Source organism: Schistocerca gregaria, chromosome 7 (assembly GCF_023897955.1).
Source record: "Schistocerca gregaria isolate iqSchGreg1 chromosome 7, iqSchGreg1.2, whole genome shotgun sequence".
Taxonomy (NCBI): Eukaryota; Metazoa; Arthropoda; class Insecta; order Orthoptera; family Acrididae; genus Schistocerca; species Schistocerca gregaria.
In genome coordinates, this window is record NC_064926.1 from 187,582,179 (window position 1) to 187,603,164 (window position 20,986).

The window sequence follows — 20,986 nt, forward strand, 5'->3', positions numbered from 1 at the left end:
ACACATTGCCGTACACTACAGCGTCATCAGGAAACAGTCATATGTTGCTGCTCAACACATCTGTCAGATCGTTTATGTATAGGGAGAACAGGGGTGGACTTTTCACACGTCTGGGGGGCACTCCTGACAACACACATCTATTTGACGAACACTCGCAGTCGAGGACAACGTACTTGGGAACCCACTCCTTTTGCTTAGACCTTCGTTAATAGCCTAGAGTGGGGCACTGAATCAAACGCTTCCCGTAAACCAATATCGAATTTGCAAACTTTCCTCCAGCCATGGGTCGCAGAATGTGTGAGAAAACAGCAAACCGAGTTTCACAAGAGAGATGCCTTCTAAATCTATGTTGACTTGTGGACGGTAGGGGACAGCAAAAGTACCAGGGCGTGCTGAAAAGTAATACCTTCGAATTTTTTATGATAAAACTCTCAAAACTTTTTAAATAAAACAAATATTATTAACATTTTACGTCTTTATTCTTCATGTCTACATATTTATTTCTTAACGTAGTCACCCCAGCGACGAACTTATTTCTCCCAATGAAAGACCAGTTTATTGTTACCGTCACTGTAGGATGTTTGACCTTGACGAAGCAAGAACCTCACCTCTGCTTGCACCACTTCATCATTATCAAAGTAATAACATCGAAGGTGTTTTGAGGGTCAAGTCGGAACTGTATGGGGCATGATCAGTGACAGTGAAGCCAAGACCTCGAATTGTTGCAGATTCGCAGTGCTCCTGTGTGGTCTGGCATTGTCATATGTGCAAAAATTTTTCGAATTGGAAAATCGATTTAAGCACTCTGTTTCACATGCATTACGTTACATACCACCGTGTTACATGCTACAATTCCGAACCCTCTAACGGCAGGGGCTACAAGTATGTGGACATGAAGATCAAAGATGTAGAATCTTAATAACAATTGTTCTATTTAAAAATTCTTAGAAGTTTTCAATTAAAAGGTTCTGAGTCAACACATTTTACCAAGTTCTCATAAAATAATATGGGGGACCCATTTTGAGGTACTCATGCATGGAGTAAGCCATGATAATTAACTTGGATAGTAAACCGTATGAGCATCAGTGAGATATGCATTGTCAAAATTATTGGTAGATAGTTGTGGTTTACTCTGTTAAGTGAGGATATATCTATAAGACAGTTTTCATTTGCTTTTCATGTTCTGGAGATGGTTCATTGTATGCAGATGTCGAATACTGAGAAGATTCTTTTTTTGTGGTTTTAGGACATTATTTTTATTTTAATAGAAAGGTACAGTGACAATTCTGTACTCTTCATGAAATACGTGAGTAGCAGGAGTGACACGAAAGAGTGATTGGTGTGGAATTTTTTGTCTTTCGTCGAATAGCGTGCTTCTTGATCAAAATTTTCTCTCAACCAAATGTAGACTACCTTGCAGGGATTCGCAATATTGTTTTGTGCTGGAAAGTGATTTTTGCAGTGCTGTTTTGTGTTTTTATTCATGTATGTGATTGTGAACGACTTACTTTTCATAACTATCATGTTGGTTCACTGTCTATCTGCCTGTTGCGTGGAATATTTTGGGCGTATTTAATATATTTCATTCGGATTAAAAAATTATCGTGGGACTTGGTTCTTGTTTATATGCCAAGTGCATACATTGACGTAGAAAATGTATTTATACATCGGGTTTACTGAGACCACTGAGTTCATAACCTCAGTGGTTATTAAACTTGACTGGACAGCACTTCTCATTAACAGTTTTCGGGGGTATTTTAGCTACTTCAGTTAATGATGACGCTTTAACCTTCCGTAAGATTTGTCTATGTGACACACCTTTCTGCTGTAGTTGTGGGTTCTCGATGATTATGACGATGATACGAAAATTTTTAATACTTTTTCTCTGTTTTTGGTAGAGCTCTGAGGTAAATTTTTCAGTTTTCACCCTTTCTGGACTTGAAGTCTGTCATTGCATGTTGGTGTCTTGAAAAATTATCCAGTTTTTCAAACTTTGCTTCGTTCTCGTTAATAGTATTATTACAACGTGGAGAAAATTAGTAAAAGAGATACTAGGAGAGCTGATTCAGATGTCTGGTCAGTGGCTGCCACTCAGGAAAGTGATGGTAGAGGTATGGCTTAGCGTACATTTCCTCAGCTTTTATTGCCTGTGACTTTTCTGTGTCACCTCACCCTGCTACAGCTTCAACAGTTCATTATGATTAAACTGAACAGCAGAGTTGTGGCTTAGCTCCCACAGTTTCGTTTAATCAAGGTTTCCTTAATGGAATAGCAGCATTTTACGGGAAATGTTAGGAACTACTGAGAGAGCACAATTTGGGAAACTATAAGCTAATAATAAGGTACAATTTGAAATGTCAGAGGGCAGTAATACAACGCTGAATAAAGAGTTATCAGAGACGATAGACATGAGCGCTAAAAACAAAAAACAAGAAAACACAGAAAGTGAGTACAGATTTATTAAGGGAAGAGATTAAAAGTATTTCAAGGAAGCAGGAAGCCAATGTACTGAACTGGATACGAAGTTGAATGGAGAGTTACAATGTGAATTTGACAATAGGGTTTGTAATGCTGCATCCATGCTTGCTCCTGTTGAAGAATTTAATAGCAAATTTCAGTCAAAAGTTAATGAACAAATGAAACAATTACAAATTAATTTTCAGTATTTGCAGAACGTTGCGTTTTCTTGAAAATATTGCTGCGAGCAAGACAAAGATCCATCATGGAAACTACTAAAGGTGAAGTAGAGAGATCACAGTAATGTTGCCGTTCGACAATTCTATTTCGTGTTTGTCCAAGAAGAGTGGTGAAGTTAATTCACGGTGGTTGTTTGTATTTCTGGTTGGTCTATAAGTTGTTGTGGCGTACTCATATAATCTAAGCACACTTTTGTATCATGAAGCATAATATTTCCATTGATGTCTATATACAGGACATAAAAGGTTATAGCTCCTAGAAACATTCAGAATAAGTTCTAGATGTATGTGTTATTAGTATTATATGTTCTAGAGTTAGTTACACTATTTTATAGATTATAATGCTAATTCTTGTGCTACTTGGTGAATAAGAACCATTTTCCGCCTGTTGAGATTGTTTAAACGATCAGTATGGAAAATGTTCTGCTAATTACTTCACAGAAAATATTACAAGTCTGCTCCCCAGTTGTAGGACAGTCTAATGAAAGTTGTCTGTTATACTTACATATTTGCCAACTTACACCAATTCCGTTTATTAAGTGTAGTTTACTCACGAGAAAGTTTTACCGTTATTTCTGAAACCCCTGATCTCCTTATGCTGCAACCTCTGCTGCATGTTTTTGCAGATTTTGAAGGACAATAAAGTTTGTTTATTCGTTCTATTTTTTCGAGATGTCGTGGCAGTATCAAGATAAACTTTACGGTGTGAATGGTGTGCTACGTGAAAAAAAGAAAGAGAGAGAGAGAGAGAGAGAGAGAGAGAGAGAGAGAGAGAGAGAGAGAGAGAATAATATATGAAAGCAGCAATGGGTTTTTGCTGTTAAGTGCACCAGCGAATTATAAAGCTCCTCTCACGCAATAGTTCAGTATAAATGGATATGTGGAGAACAATTTTGACTCATAGAGATTTCTCAGTCTCAGATATTAAACGCAATGGCACAGTGATATTTGTGGTTGCTATACAATGGGGCAGATTCCATTCTGTTTACGAACTGAATTTCATTCGCGCTAGAGTTTAGCAAGTCAGTATTTCATTCACTATTTAGGTTTTTGCTTCTGCCATGCTTTTCAGACATACATTAAAGAACTAACCTTCGTGTGACAGTGCTGAGGGCAGCAGGTGTTTCATGAAATCTTAATCACTTTAACAAATGTAAAATTTTTGTATTCTATAGGCACAATAATAAATATGAAGTCAATGAAAATCTCATATCTTTATTTCAAATTGAACCCTTCAATAAATGTTATTAAATGAAGGACCAATTTTGCGAAATAGTACAAGTGAGCAACTGTATATCCTTACACAAATGATTTGCGTACTAGTTACTAAAATAAATATTATCTTGTCTAATTAAATCGCTGATCCAATCAGCACCACTTCACATAGTAAATATTCAGAGACGAGCCACCAGTTGCATTATAAACTATTTTTTGATCACTGATGTAAGTAACCTCCAGATCTTTGAGAGGACAGTTACTTCGACATTCTAATTACATGTTCTGTGACACGGTGGTATTATCAGGTCATCACAACGAAGTGTAATACCTCTGCACATGAATACACGCTTTCTGTTCATATTCTGCCAATCAAGCGAATATTAAACCATGTTAGTGGGATTCAACTTGGGAGCAGAAAGGGGTGAATTTACCAATGTACAATAGCAAGATATTTCAGATACTGAAAAAAAAATTTGTTTCTCACTACCGCTTGTCTAAAGGACCGTAAATAAAAATAGCCAAATTACATCACAATAACTTGTTGGGGCCTTATTCAGTTTAAAAGAGGGGCAACTTATCTGTGGGATGTGATGACCACTGAATGTTGCGACGAAGAACACAAAGAAACAACTTCCAAGACACTATACACTATATACTATCGAAACACGAAAAGCATATTTCGTAATGTGTCGTTTCATATTTATTTTTTGGTACTTAATTTGTTCTCTATGGATGAAACAAAGCACGTAAAAACTTACATTAAACAAGAAGCATATGTGTTTGTGCGCAAGGGGGGGGGGGGGGGGGTTATGATGCATTTTTAATATTTTCGAAGCAGGCACAATAAAGTTCCAGTTCCTGTTAAAACCACCTGACTGCACTATGGTTTTTCTTTCCCTCACAGCTGTGGTGGGGTGGAGGCGGGCGGCCATCACTTGATCACTTGTACGTGTCCTGGGTATTAGCGTTGCTTGTACGCAATGGTTACTTTCTACAGCTGTTCCACCCACATCTTATGGACTCTTACAGAGACTTATTTCCCTTATATACTAAAAGAAAATTCTTTCATGTACTATTGCGTTCGATGTACGCAGCTAATTAGGTTACAAGTAGGCGAGATCGTTGCCAGGATAACGATAATTTGAGGATTATGAAAAGTTATGCTCAGAATATGCAAAATTATTACCAGTTACTCTGAGTAGAGCCCTAGTTGAGATGTAAAGAACTGCAAACTAAAGAGCATTCCAATTACCGTCGTTAATTTAAGTCGACGTGGCCAGTAATTGAACGCACACAGTGTGACTACAAAGCACACAGAGTTATATAGTGATCACAGTTACAAAACACGCTGAAGAAACACATGGAAAGATTATGTGAGGCATTCCAGTTGTCCATATGGGCCTGTAAACACGCTGAGTCACTAGCAGACCGTTATACAAATTACAAATTAAATACAGGTCCCGCTATTGCTAAGTACAAACTCACAACCATAGTTCCGCTAATTCGTGGCCTTTCTTTTTTTAGTTCTGCTGGGAGTCGAATGAAAATGAATCCTATTAATTGTGCACATATTTCTGTACAATGTTTATTGGGGTGTAACCCAAGTGCATATTGTCCCTCTGCCTGCTTTCAGATGAATAAATGTTATAGTGTCTTCTGGATGAATAAATACGGTCAACAAAAAATCCTGTCATAGTAACTCAGTATTAATAATGATCTTTGATATATGAGCCAATGACATATTATGATCAGGTGTCAATAAGATTGCAAAATATTCTCGTAAGAGATAAGTTAACATATATTTACGAACAGAAAAATTCGTTAAAGAACATCTACGCCACGACATTGTTAATACCAAGACTCTGTTTACAAGTTAATGAGAATACTAAATGAAGTTTATTAATTGCGAAAAGATATACATAGGGGAGACAGGACGAGATTTTACGACATTTAAAAAGAATTTTTACTACATTTAAAAAATACTCTCGCCTCTATTACAGTAAGAAAACTTTCGGAACACACTTGACTGAATGTGAACATTGAATGGCCACTAAGGAAACTCATAATTTTACTTGGCGGAAATAGGGAACGGACTTGGGATGTATTGGGGGAACTAGAAATTCACCAACACGACAAGGTAGATCCCATACATGTGCTGAAGATGAGAATGGCTCTTCCCGAAATTCATTTTTCAGCGTTTTCGATGATCTGATCCACCAGTGCATTGAAGAGCCAAAGAAACTCGTACACCTGCCTAATATCGTGTAGGGGCCCCGTGAGCAGCACGACGTGGTAGGGAATCGACCAATGTTGGAATATTGCTGGGGAGGACCCGATGAATCCTACAGGACTGTCCACAAATCCGTAAGAGTACGAGTGGGTGGAGATCTTTCCTGAATAGTACATTGCAAGGCCTCCCAGATATTCTCAATAATATTGCTGTATGGGGAGTTTAGCGGCCATCGGAAGTGTTTAAACTCAGAAGAATGTTTCTGGAGCCACTCTCTAGGAATTCTGAACGTGTGGTGTGTTGCATTGTTCTACTGGGATTGTTCAAGTCAGTCGGAATGCATAATGGATATGAATGGATGCAGGTGATCAGACAGGATGCTTACCTACGTGTCACCTGTCGGAGTCGTATCTAAACGTATCAGGGGTCCCGCATCACTCCAACTGCACACCATTACAGAGCCTCCATCAGCTTGAAAAGTCTCCTGCTGACATGCAAGAGGCTGTTTCCATACCCGTCCACTTCCATCCGCTCGATACAATTTGAAAGGGGACTCGTCCGACCAGGCGAAATGCTTCCAATCACCAACAGTCCAATGTGAGTGTTGACGAGCCCAGGCAAGGCGTAAAGCTCTGTGTGGTGCTGTCATCATGGGTACATGAGTCGTCCTTCTGCTCCAAAAGCCCATATCGATGATGTTTCGCTGAATGGTTCGCAGGCTGACACTTGTTAATGCCCCAGAATTGAAATCTGCACAAATTGTGGAATTGTTGCAGATCTGTAACGTTGAACGATTCTCTTCAGTTGTCGTTGGTCTCGTTCTTGTAGGCAGAAGCGATGTCGGAGATTTGATGTTTTTCCGGATTCCTGTTATTCACAGTACACTCGTGAAATGGTCGTGCAGGAAAATCCCCACTTCATCGCCACCTCGGTATGTCCCATTGCTCGTGCGTTGACTATACACCACGTCCAAACTCACTTAAGTATCGATAACCTGTCATTCTAGCGACAAACGCTTGTTGTTTTACATAGGCGTTGCAGTCCGCAGCACCATATTCTGCCTCTTTACATATCTCTGTATTTGAATACGCATGACTATACCAGCTTCTTTGGTGCTTCATGAACGAAGGGGTCGCATTGTCGAAAACGAAGTTTATGGATACGAGTTATTGAATATTCGGGTTGGGAGCCTGAAAATGGCTTAGTGGAACACCGAAATTGATAGCGTAAATAAATTAAATTCGGCTAAAGGTGTTTTTGATTTTAGGGTCGCAGTCACTATCTAGGACGAGGCCGCTACGGTGAGCCAATACATGTTATTGAAACCACGAAAGTCAACGCAGCGACGGCGTAGGCACCATCTACCCAACACTGCCGAAAGGCACAGGAGAGAGCATTTTCTTATATGTGTATTTTAACAGTTTTTAATAAAAATTGTTTGCAACCTTTTTGTCATGGACATAGGTTTCCAGTGTTATTAGTAACGATCTTTAGGTGTCTATTTTTTCGTGAATTATACATGTTTTCATAAAGTATACTTCGTATTTGATAGTCACATAAATACACACATGTAAGTGATTTAATATGAGCACTCGGTTTAATACAACACATTTTTAGAAAATTTCCTTTAAATACTAAATTAGGTGTAAAAATGGTTATGCAGTTTGTATGATTTTAAGGTATGACAGTCCCTGACGTGTGTATGTGTTTTAAAATTATTAGTAACTTGCGTTCCTGGCAACGTTGTTTTAAATGTAAATTTTACATGACTGACCACAGAAAACATCAGTCGATGAAGACGGTCAATGACGACTGCACTGTAATCCTCTTTCCTGTACACTCCTCTCACCTCCCCGCCACCCACCTTGCACTCTATACCACATCCCTCTTCCAATTTCAGTCTTTTATCTTGTGATGCTGCGATGTACAATCATTGAAATAATAAATTACTTCATTATTTTCAAAGTGTCTAACTATATTACTGTTAAAAATTTCCCAGAGTAAAGATAATTCAATGAAGTTTTGATATTGCAGCCGGATGACGTCGGATTCTTGGTGTAAAGAAGTCTTTTCTATTTGACGAGTACACTTTCGCACAGACGTTTTCCACACATGGTTATTCTGATCAAGACTGCCTTAGTGCAGTCGAAACCATGTTCAATTTGGCAATAATGTTGTGCAATAGAGGCAGCTATTCACTATTTTAACTAAATAACGTACAGTTGCTGGATCTCAGCCAATAAAAATGTTTAAAACTTCATTATTTGTTTAAGTATCTGTAAGACGATTTTTAGTTGATCAAACGCTTCTCAAGATGGCAACTACTTACCGAAACCAGCAATGTGACTTCTTTTATACAACATAGTAACTAAATAAATTATTATACAAACAATGCCTTTTCTCTACAGGACTTTCATACTGCGTTTTATTGGCAGGACACTTTGAAAATGTAACAGATATACTAAAGAGACTGCCTACCCTAGTCTTCTCCGTCCCCTTTTAGATTCATACCGGGTAGGACTGACGGAGAATATCGAGACAGTTCAGAGAAGGAAATCCCGATTTCTATTATCACGAAATAGGAGAGAGAGTGTCACTGAAACGATACAGGATTCGGAGTGGATATCATTAAAACAAAATCGTTTTTCGTTACGGTGGGACCTCAATCACCAGCGTTCTCCTTCGAATGCGAAAATAGTTTTGTTGACACCGACCTACGTAAGGGGAAAAGATGACCATAATAAAATAAGGGAAATCGGAAAGATACAAGTGCTCGTTCTTTCCGCGCGCTGAACGAGATTGAAATAATAGAGAATTACTGTGAATGTGGTTCGATAAACCCTCTGCCAGCCACTTAAATGTGATTTGCAAAGTGACCATGTAGATGTAGATATATCCAAACAACTACATCAAAGGGGACTTGCATTAAATATTCATTTAAATATAGTGAATTTTTATCATCATAAAAATATGACGTCTCTGAGGATGTGATCACCGTACAATATGTTCAATTTTGATAAATGTACATGGTAGATTGCTTTAAAGTTGACACTTGTACTCCAGATGTCGTTCCGTTTCACCAGTATGTGTACTCCCTGAATAGAGTTTCGAACTCGTGCTCTCTCCCGCTCCCCTCCTCTCGCCCCCGCGCTTAAACACATACCCCACCACCAACCCTCAACCCTGGGAAGAAAAGAAGAATTGTTGCTATATATTTTCCGGGCTTATTTCTTAGGTTTATTTCTCAAGTGTACATTAATGACAACGCAGCGTTTGTGTGCGGCCACCTGTTCACCGCTATAGGTCTCCGGGTACAGAGGTACAGGCGGAAGCGTCATAGTGTCGGGTCCGGGGCGCGCTGAGCAGGCTCGTCACGGGGCGCGGTGGCCTCAAGTCGGCTCACGCGCGGCTAACGAACCCTCCCTCTGCTCTCCCTCTCCCTGCTAATCCACTCCGCCCGCTCCGCCCCCACCAGCAGCCGCTGACTCGTTCGGATTCAATGAGCCGGCTCGCAATTACGCCGCCCGCGGCCGTGCTCCCGCTAGCAGCGCGCCTGCTGCTCCGCTACCCGCAGCGCACCGCAGTCACGCGGGCTGGTCTGCATCTCTGCGCGGTCGCTGCTGCTGGAGACGTCGGTGTTGTCCACTGTTGAGAAGGTTCTGGTGCTTTGCCTCGTAATGTGGTCTAGAGCACAACAATAAACTCTGCTCTGAAAATATTATTCGTTAACGCAGCTGTGGCAACACTGTCTGACCTCGTAGTTGTTTACGCTCTAGAGATGGAAATACAGCAGTTCAAAACGAACGTAGCGATTACAAACGGCTGTAACTATTACATTATTCACCAACAACTCTAAAAAATGGCCATTGAAGGTCAGAAGACCGCCGAGTGCTTTCAAGCATTTCTAGGTTATCAACATACCTGCCAGCAGCAGTGTATTATAATCATATTGTCACAATTTCGAATTTCGCTAATAACAATCTTTTCTTAAAATTTTATTTAAATTGGAAATTTTTAACCAAGTACTGAGTATTAATTTTGTAATAAAAATTACATCTTTTTATATTTAATTAGTAATTACGTCAAAATACAACTGTTTGGAAGAAATTAAAATTTGGTACAAAAGCGCGAAACTCGAAATAGAAAATAATATACTTTTTTATCTCCTGGGACTCAATAGTATTACTGGTCAAAGTATTATTTTAAATTTAACAATAAAGCATTTTACATATCTGTATCTGATTTTATTTTTGTACTACTAATGATCAAAATTAGAAAGCTGTTACTTTTATTAACAAACTATGTTTCAATATTTGTTAATTGACATTTCCATTTGATAATAAATACTGAAACCAAACAAAAGTAAATATAATAACGTTGCAACGAATAAGAATGGAGTCGGCCGTTGTAGCCGAGCGGTTCTAGGCGCTTCAGTCTGGAGCCGCGCGGCCGCTATGGTCGCAGCTTCGAATCCTTCCTCGGGCATGGATGTGTGTGATGTCCTTAGGTTAGTTAGCTTTAAGTAGTTCTAAGTTCTAGGGGACTGATGACCTCAGATGTTAAGTCCCATAGTGCTCAGAGCCATTTGAACCAATAAGAACGGAACTAGGAACTTCAACATTACAACACTTGATGGACTCGCTTACTCTGTTGCCGACGACTATGATAATAAGCTTGAAATATTTGGTAGGTAACAATTCTTGGAAATCTTCTACGATTAGAAGGTAATTTTTAGTTATTTTGTTTTAGGAAACACACATCCCAGCACTGACCTTAAAATCCCGTAAGTATAGGAAAAAACTAAAGACGGCTAGCAGTAAGCCCTCCTAGTAAGTGTAAACGTAATTCTCCCCGCACATCCAGAAGCATATGTGAAGACACTGATGTGAGCACATTACATATGCGCAATTTGAGTTCTTTATTTGCAGCAAACAAAGAAATACACACGGTCTCTCACACAACTACACAAAAAGAGATCCCTGTGTGTCAGGTCCACAGATCTATGAGTAGGTGACCAAGACGTCGTCATGTCGAGTACAACTGATCTGTCGCGTCGCAAAAAGTGTATTTAGTACAACTGAGTAAAATCAAGAATTCACCCTCAGGTGCAGCCAGAAGCCAGAGAAGTTGGTCAAGCTATCCAAAGAAGTTACGTAATATGTATGGGACTGGGCTTCCCATTTGCAGGTAGGCCATCTTTTTATTAACGGAACAAACTGTTAAAATGAATGTACTTTTGCTCAATAACAATTCACAGCATAGCACAGAAAAATGAAAAAAATTACATCCCTGCACCTCACGAACAAGCAGCCTTAACCCATCCCCACTGCAGTTCTCCATCTCTTCTATCAACCCTATTGGTACGGATCCCACACTGGTGAGGAATAGTCAAGCAGTGGTCGAACAAGTGTACGGTAACCTACTTCCTTTGTTTTCGGATTGCATTTCCTTAGGATTCTTCCAATGAATCTCAGTCTGACATATGCTTTACCGACGATCAACTTTGCATGATCATTCCATTTTAAATCAAAAAGTGATTCAAATGACTCTGAGCACTATGGGACTTAACTTCTGAGGTCATCAGTCCCCTCGAACTTAGAACTACTTAAAGCTAATTAACCTAAGGACATCACACACATCCATGTCCGATGCAGGATTCGATCCAATGACATTAGCGGTCGAGTGGTTCCAGATTGTAGAGCCTAGAACGGCTCGGCCACTCCGGCCGGCATTTTAAATCACTCCTAATGCCTACTCCCAGATAATTTATGGAATTAACTGCTTCCAGTTGCTGACCTGCTATATTGTAGCTAAATGATAAAGGATATTTCTTTCTATGTATTCGCAGCACATTACACTTGTCTACATGCATACAAGTAAATAACATAAATGTGTAGATACAAACAGAAATAGCTATATTTACAAACTCCCGAAGAGTAACTGCGAATCTCATATTAAAATACCATAATCGTCTTGAACACTTTCCAGCGCCAGGCTAGGTCTGGAACACTAATCTCCTCATTTAGTTCTGTTCCCAGAACATTTTCCAACCCCAAGCTACGTAGCGGTGCAAAGGCCTGAATACAACCGTCTGAATACTATTATCATGCCAAGACATCTGTCTGACACTGCCACCTTCATCTGTGTTAATTTCGGTGGGTAAGCTGTTTTCACATCCAGGACCTTTCTTGTACGATCCACTGTTGGCTGGTGCTTTACGACTTTTACGTTGAGCTGTAGTACCCCGCCGGCCGCTGTGGACGAGCGGTTCCACGCGCTTCAGTCCGGAACCACGTGGATGCTACGGTCGCAGGTTCGTATCCTGCCTGAGGCATGGATGTGTGTGATGTCCTTAGATTAGTTAGGTTTACGTAGTTCTAAGTCTAGGGGACTGATGAACTTAGATGTTAAATCCCATAGTACTTAGAGCGATTTGATTTTGTAGTACCTCAAGCGTGCTGTCACGTTTTGTGTGTGGGAGTTTCTCGCCCTGTAGGTGCAGCTTTGCTTACAAGTATTGCCTCTGTCTACTACATAATTTACTGGCTCTAACTTACAAAGGCTGTGGAAACTGTTCAAACTATATACAGCAGGCGTCCGGGGAATTATGCTGGAGTACTGTCTTTATTTAAAGCCCAATGCCTGGCTAACTCAATAAGCATGACTGTAGTAAAGTCTGTTATGTTGTTTGAAGTCTATTGGATTAAACAGTAGAGCGTGTAATCTTCATTGCGAGTCCGTCAAATTGCTGGTAACACTTGCTCTTGCAGTACTTGATTACATACTTGTTACCTCGGCTCAACTACGTACGCAAGCAGCTCAGATTATGCAATGCCGTTTTAGTTGTGATTTTTAAGGTTTAATTTAGTCTTAACTACCTGCCAGGTTAGCCGAGGGCGGTACTGCGCTGCTTCCTGGACTCGGGTAGGCGCGCCGGCCTCGGATCGAATCCGTCTGGCGCATTAACTACGAATGGCCGGTGTGTCGGCCAGCCTGGGTGTGTTTTTAGGCTGTTTTCCATATCCCACTATGTGAATACCGGGCTGGTCCCCATGTCCCGCCTCAAATACACGACTCGGAGACATATGCAAACAGTTTGCACTATTTCACTGTTTACACTTGACACAGACAGTTGGGATACACTCCTTACTTCCTGGGGAAAGGGGGGGGGGTGGTACTGGGTGGTGACAGGAAGGGCGTCTGGCCACATTTTGAAACTAACATTGTCACAAACTCCACAGTAACAACCCAGACCCAGCAGTAGCTGGAGCGGGATCAGGATACGAATTTTATCTAAACTCTATAACGAGCTGTGCTTTAACTGTTTTGCGCACTGCTACAGTATTTCAATAAGCCTCCCACTTAAATCACCTCTTACTAAATCACTACATTGTTAAAGTTGCAATGAAAATGTCTTACGTGCTTTAAAGCTGCAAGCGGCGCTGACTTCGGTCGCGCAGCTGGAGGCTGTTGCCAATGGGCAGCACTGTGAGGAGCCGAACTTGGGTATCACGGGGATGTCAACCTCGTCCCGTCTGTCCCCAGACCGGTCTGCCGCTGTGGTTGCCCCGGTTGCTGCCCGCAGTGGGGCTGAGCACTCGCTTGTGGTTGATTGGGAGGTCGTTCCAAGGCGTGACAGGAAGCGAAAGACGTCCCTGGAGGCTGATCAGAAAGCTTCCCCGTTGCGTCTGACAAACATGTTTCAGGCACTGTCTCTGGCTGAGCCAGATGCAGCTGCCTGCCCTGTTTCAGAGCTTCATTCTCAGCCTTCAAGGTTCGGGCAATCGCAGAGGGGGGGTTATTGGTAGTTCGGAGCTCCAATGTTAGGCGCATAATGGGGCCCCTTAGGGATATGGCGGCTAAGGAGGGGAAGAAATCCAGTGTGCACTCTGTGTGCAGTCCGGGAGGAGTCATTCCTGATGTGGAAAGGGTCCTTCCGGATGCCATGAGGATCACAGGGTGCAGCCAGATGCAGGTGGTGGCACATGTCGGCACTAATGACGTGTGTCGCTTTGGAACTGAGTGAATTCTCTCTGGATTCCAGCGGCTATCTGATTTGGTGAAGGCTGCCGGTCTTGCTTACGAGATGAAGGCAGAGCTCACCATCTGCAGCATCGTCGACAGAACCGACTGCGGACCTTTGGTGCAAAGCCGGGTGGAGGGTCTGAATAAGAGTCTCAGGCGGTTTTGCGACCGTGTTGACTGCAGATTCCTTGACTTGCGCCATAGGGTGGTGGGGTTTCGGGTTCTGCTGAATAGGTCAGGAGTTCACTACACTCAGCTGGCGGCTACAGGGGTAGCGGAGGCTGTGTGGCGTGGACTGGGCGGTTTTTTAGGTTACAAGGCCTCGGGAAAGTACGGGGTGGGCTGCAATCTCAAAGGGTGCATGGTAAATACAGGACGTGCTTGGATCAAGGAACAGTCGGAATTGTAGTTGTTAATTGTTGTAGTTTTGCTGGGAAAGTCCCTGAGCCTCAAGCGCTAATAGAAAGCACAGAAGCTGAAATCGTTATAGGTACAGAAAGCTGGCTAAAGCCTGAAATAAGTTCCGCAGAAATTTTTACGAAGTCTCAGACGGTGTTCAGGAAAGATAGATTAGGCAGAATTGGTGGTGGACTGTTTGTGTCTGTCAGTAGTGGTTTATCTTGTAGTGAAGTAGAAGTAGATACTCAGTGCGAATTGGTATGGGTGGAGGTTATACTTAACAGCCGAACTAAGTTAATAATTGGCTCCTTCTACCGACCCCCAGACTCCGATGATATAGTTGCGGAACAGTTCAGAGAAAATTTGAGTCTCATAACAAATAAATACCCCACTCATACGGTTATAGTTGGTGGGGACTTCGACCTTCCCTCGATATGTTGGCAAAAATACTTGTTCACAACCGGTGGCAGGCAGAAAACATCTTCCGAAATTGTCCTAAATGCTTTCTCCGAAAATTATTTCGAGCAGTTAGTCCACGAACTCACGCGAATTGTAAATGGTTGCGAAAACATACTTGACCTCTTAGCCACAAACAGTCCAGAGCTGATACAGAGCATCACGACTGATACAGGGATTAGCGACCACAAGGTCGTTGTAGCTAGGCTCAATACCGTTTCTTCCAAATCCACCAGAAACAAACGCAAAATAATATTATTTAAAAAACCGGATAAAGTGTCACTAGAAGCCTTCCTAAGAGACAATCTCCATTCCTTCCAAACTGACTATGCAAACGTAGACGAGATTTGGCTCAAATTCAAAGATATAGTAGCAACAGCAATTGAGAGATTCATACCTCATCAATTGGTAAGAGATGGAACGGATCCCCCGTGTACACAAAACAGATCCGAACGCTGTTGCAGAGGCAACGGAAAAAGCATGCGAAGTTCAGAAGAACGCGAAATCCTGAAGATTGGCTAAAATTTACAGACGCGCAAAATTTGGCACGGACTTCAATGCGAGATGCCTTTAATAGGTTCCATAACGAAACTTTGTCTTGAAATTTGGTAGAAAATCCGAAGAAATTCTGGTAGTATGTGAAGTACACAAGCGGCAAGACGCAGTCAATACCTTCGCTGCGTAGTGCCGATGCTACTGTTACTGACGACTGTGCCGTTTAAGCGGAGTTACTGCACCAGGGAAGACGAATGGAATATTACAGAATTTGAAACACGAACAGTTGCTAGCATGAGTTTCTTAGAAGTACAGTAGATACCTTAGGGGTTGCGAAGCAACTAAAAATCGCTTGATACGGGCAAGTCTTCGGGTCCAGATTGTATACCGATTAGGTTCCTTTCAGATTACGCTGATACAATATCTGCCTACTTAGCACTCATATACAACCGCTCGCTCACCGATAGATCTGTACCTACAGATTGGAAAATTGCGCAGGTCGCACCAGTGTTTAAGAACGGTGGTAGGAGTAATCCATCTAACTACAGACCTATATCACTGAGGTCGGACTGCAGTAGGGTTTTGGAGCATATACTGTATTCAAACGTTATGAATCACCTCGAAGGAAACGATCTATTGATACGTAATCAGCATGGTTTCAGAAAACATCGCTCTTGTGCAACGCAGCTAGCTCTTTATTCGCATGAAGTAATGGCCGCCATCGACGAAGGATCCCAAGTTGATTCCGTATTTCTAGATTTCCGGAAACCTTTTGACACCGTTCCTCACAAGCGACTTCTAATCAAGCTGCAGGAGTATGGGGTATCGTCTCAGTTGTGCGACTGGATTCGTGATTTCCTGTCAGGAAGGTCGCAGTTCGTAGTAATAGACGGCAAATCATCGAGTAAAACTGAAGTGATATCAGGTGTTCCCCAGGGAAGCGTCCTTGGACCTCTGCTGTTCCTGATCTATATAAATGACCTGGGTGACAATCTGAGCAGTTCTCTTAGACTGTTCGCAGATGATGCTGTAATTTACCGTCTAGTAAGCTCATCAGAAGACCAGTATCAGTTGGAAAGCTATTTAGAAAAGATAGCTGTATGGTGTGGCAGGTAGCAGTTGACGCTAAATAACGAAAAGTGTGAGTTGATCCACACGAGTTCCAAAAGAAATCCGTTGGAATTCGATTACTCGATAAATAGTACAATTCTCAAGGCTGTCAATTCAATTAAGTACCTCGATGTTAAAATTACGAACAGTTGGAAAGACCATATAGATAATATTGTGGGGAAGGCGAGCCAAAGGTTGCGTTTCATTGGCAGGACACTTAGAAAATGCAAGTCTTCTAAAGAGACAGCTTACACTACACTCGTTCGTCCTCTCTTAGAATATTGCTGCGCGATGTCGGATCCTTACCAGGTGGGATTGACGGAGGACATCGAAAGGAAGCAAAAAAGGGCAACTCGTTTTGTATTATCACGTAATAGAGGAGAGAGTGTGGCAGATATGATACGCGAGTTGGGATGGAAGTCATTAAAGCAAAGACGTTTTTCGTCGCGGCGAGATCTATTTACGAATTTTCAGTCACCAACTTTCTCTTGCGAATGCGAAAATATTTTGTTGAGCCCAACCTACATAGGTAGGAATGATCATCAAAATAAAATACGAGAAATCAGAGCTCGAACAGAAAGGTTTAGGTGTTCGTTTTTCCCGCGCGCTGTTAGGGAGTGGCATGGTAGAGAGATAGTATGATTGTGTTTCGATGAACCCTCTGCCAAGCTCTTAAATTTGAATTGCAGAGTAGTCATGTAGATGTAGATGAAAGCATTTCAATTTGCATTGAAAACTTCGGATTTGTTGACTGTTTGCGAGGCTGTCCGTTAATATCTGATTTAACATCTTACATGCAAAACGTGTACTGACTGCACAGTTGGCGAAAAACGGTCTATGTTCTGACAGTTTGTTTGATGTGTTACAGAAGGAACTTGTTGTTTCCTAAGCCGGCTGGGCTGCGTCTCAGCGTGACGAGCGCAAGTAAGTGGGTCTACGAATGCGGAAGACTGCTAACACTACTGCAGTTCATGCATGTATTCTACCTTTAAGAAATTTTTTTGTTTAGAACTGTAGCTTTTAAAAAATATTTCTGGTGTTTCAAACTATTCAAAGGTTTCAAACCCCTACGAAGCCGTCAGACGTGTAGTTCTTTATCAAATAATTTTGTCTAAAGTATTTGCATTGAATAGGTAGAATATCTGTGAAGTCTTTTCTTAAGACTTATTGTTTAAAAAAATTTTATTTTGGAACCAAATTTTGTCGGAAGCAAAAGCATACGTTCCAAGCTTAAAAAATTCTTTTATTGATGGAAGTTATTGGCATTTGTCTTAAATTAATATATGAATTCTTAAACGTTTCTCTTGTTGCTTTGAAAGAGTTTTCTGAATGTTTGACTTTATATTTTATTTGAACAAATAGTAAGTTGAAATACCATTGCGTCTTTGTGCTATTACGGATTTTGAATGTCTCGATGCCTGGCGAATAAAGTTTATTGATGAAAATCTTCTATGGACTGGGTACTTTCACTCCCCGCAGCCTTGAGCCCTGCAAGCGACATACCATTATCTATCCTTTCCGAAGCTAGTTCCCTTGTTGAAAGCTGGTTGTCAATGCGCCATTGGCTAGCTAGACCTGTAACAGCTTCACCAGAGGCCAGTGAGCCGCCACTTTTCTGGGTTCCTAGTACACAATACATGATAATTCTTAATACATACGAAATAATTTTATGTGTATTATAGATAACTCAAGATGCCATGGATAGGTGAAACACGTCTGGTATAAAAGAATAAATTCTTGATAAAACATATTTGAATTTTAATAATCGTAAGGGAATGGTGTTGTATTTCAGGACGAGGCACGGAAAAAGAGCTCCGTAATGTTTGCAGGCCTGTAGGGGCGTCTTGTTAACTTAGTCATCGCGTGTAGTTGTTTGGCTCCTCCCGACCCCTGCGGCTCCAAGGCAGCCTTGGCGGCATAAGTTTGGCAGTAAGGCAGCAGCGGGGAGGGGGGAGGGGGGAGGGGGTGGGAGGCCTCATCGTCCTGCGCCACGGCGTAATCCCGCGTCCTCCCCTGCCCAGATCCCATTACAGCGGCCACGAGTCTCTGCCCTAACCAGGGCCGACGGCCGCTGTCACCGACCTCACACTTCGGCAACGGGCCAGCGCCAAGGAATAACACAAAACTTCCGCTGCCCAGATGACGGAAGTGGTTCCTACAGCAACGCACATACGTCGGGTCACTACACTCCGAGAGAGGAATAATTGATATTGACACGGATCATACGAAACCCCACCTGACAATGTGGCGCGGAAAACTCGGGTATTTCAAAGTAGTTGGGAGTTCTGCGGTATAATTCCTTAACAACATTTCTTACGTTTAATTATCAATTTCAATAACTCCGAACGCATACATAAGATGAGGGAAGTCAGGTAGTCAGCGGTCAGTTGACCAAAATGCAAAAATTTAATATACATAATCTCCCAAACAGCACCGACGAGCTTTAGGGTCAGGTTCCTTACACCAAGATAAGAAGAAATGTCTAGTAAATATAGACTCTAAAATGCGTACCTTAAGAGCTATGAGCGTTTATTCATCTTCGATACTATCTCTTCCCGTTCAACTTCTTTGTCTTCAAACTTTTGTGAATAGGTTCAAAATCGTTCAAATGACTCTGAGCACTATGGGACTTCATCTGTGGTCATCAGTCCCCTTCAATTTAGAACTACTTAAACCTAACTAACTTAAGGACATGACACACATCCATTCCCGAGGCAAGATTCGAACCTGCGACCGTAGTGGTCACGCGATTCCAGATTGAAGCGCCTAGAACCTCTCGGCCACACCGGCCAGCTGTGAATAGGTAGCATTGACCAAAACAATAAGAAAATTGCCTCTAATGTGCATACCTTATGAGCTATGTGCATTTATTCAGCAAAAGAGATGTCTTTCACACTAACGGAGATGAAAAAGTGGTCATAGCTTTCAAAAAGTACGTCTTACAGACCCCATTTTTCATTGGTTTAGTCCATACTACCTCCTCGCGAAATGTTGTTGTTGTGGTCTTCGGTCTTGAGACTGGTTTGATGCAGCTCTCCATGCTACTCTATCTTGTGCAAGCTTCTTCTTCTCCCAGTACCTACTGCAAACTACACCCTTCTGAATCTGCTTAGTGTAGTCATCTCTTGCTCTCCCTCTACGATTTTTACACTCCACGCTGCCCTCTAATACTAAATTGGTGATCCCTTGATGCCTCAGAACATGTCCTACAAACTGATCCCTTCTTCTGGTCACGTTGTGCCACAAACGTCTCTTCTCCCCAATCCTATTCAATACTTCCTCTTTAGTTATGTGATCTAACCATCTAATCTTCAGCATTCTTCTGTAGCACCACATTTCGAAAGCTTCTATTCTCTTCTTGTCCAAACTATTTATCGTCCATGATTCTCTTCCATACATGGCTACACTCCATACTAATACTTTCAGAAATGACTTCCTGACACTTAAATCTATACTCGATGTTAACAAATTTCTCATCTTCATAAACGCTTTCCTTGCCATTGCCAGTCTACATTTTATATCCTCTTTACTTCGACCATCATCAGTTATTTTGCTCCCCAAATAGCAAAACTCCTTTACTACTTTAAGTGTCTCATGTCCTAATCTAATTCCCTCAGCATCACCCGACTTAATTCGACTACATTCCATTATCCTCGTTTTGCTTTTGTTGATGTTCATCTTATATCCTCCTTTCAAGACACTATCCATTCCTTTCAACTGCTCTTCCAAGTCCTTTGCTGTCTCTGACATAATTACAATGTCATCGGCGAACCTCAACATTTTTATTTCTTCTCTACATCTACATCTACATCCATACTCCGCAAGCCACCTGACGGTGTGTGGCGGAGGGTACCCTGAGTACCTCTATCTGTTCTCCCTTCTATTCCAGTCTCGTATTGTACGTGGAAAGAAGGATTGTCGGTATGCTTCTGTGTGGGCTCTAATCTCTCTGATTTTAACCTCATGGTCTCTTCGCGAGATATTCGTAGGAGGGAGCAATATATTGCTTGACTCTTCGGTGAAGGTATGTTCTCGAAACTTTAACAAAAGCCCGTACCGAGCTACTGAGCGTCTCTCCTGCAGAGTCTTCCACTGGAGTTCATTCATCATCTCCGTAACGCTTTCGCGATTACTAAATGATCCTGTAACGAAGCGCGCTGCTCTCCGTTTGATCTTCTCTATCTCTTCTAACAACCCTATCTGGTGCGGATCCAACACTGCTGAGCAGTATTCAAGCAGTGGGCGAACAAGCGTACTGTAACCTACTTCCTTTGTTGTCGGATTGCATTTCCTTAGGATTCTTCCAATGAATCTCAGTCTGGCATCTGCTTTACCGACGATCAACTTTATATGATCA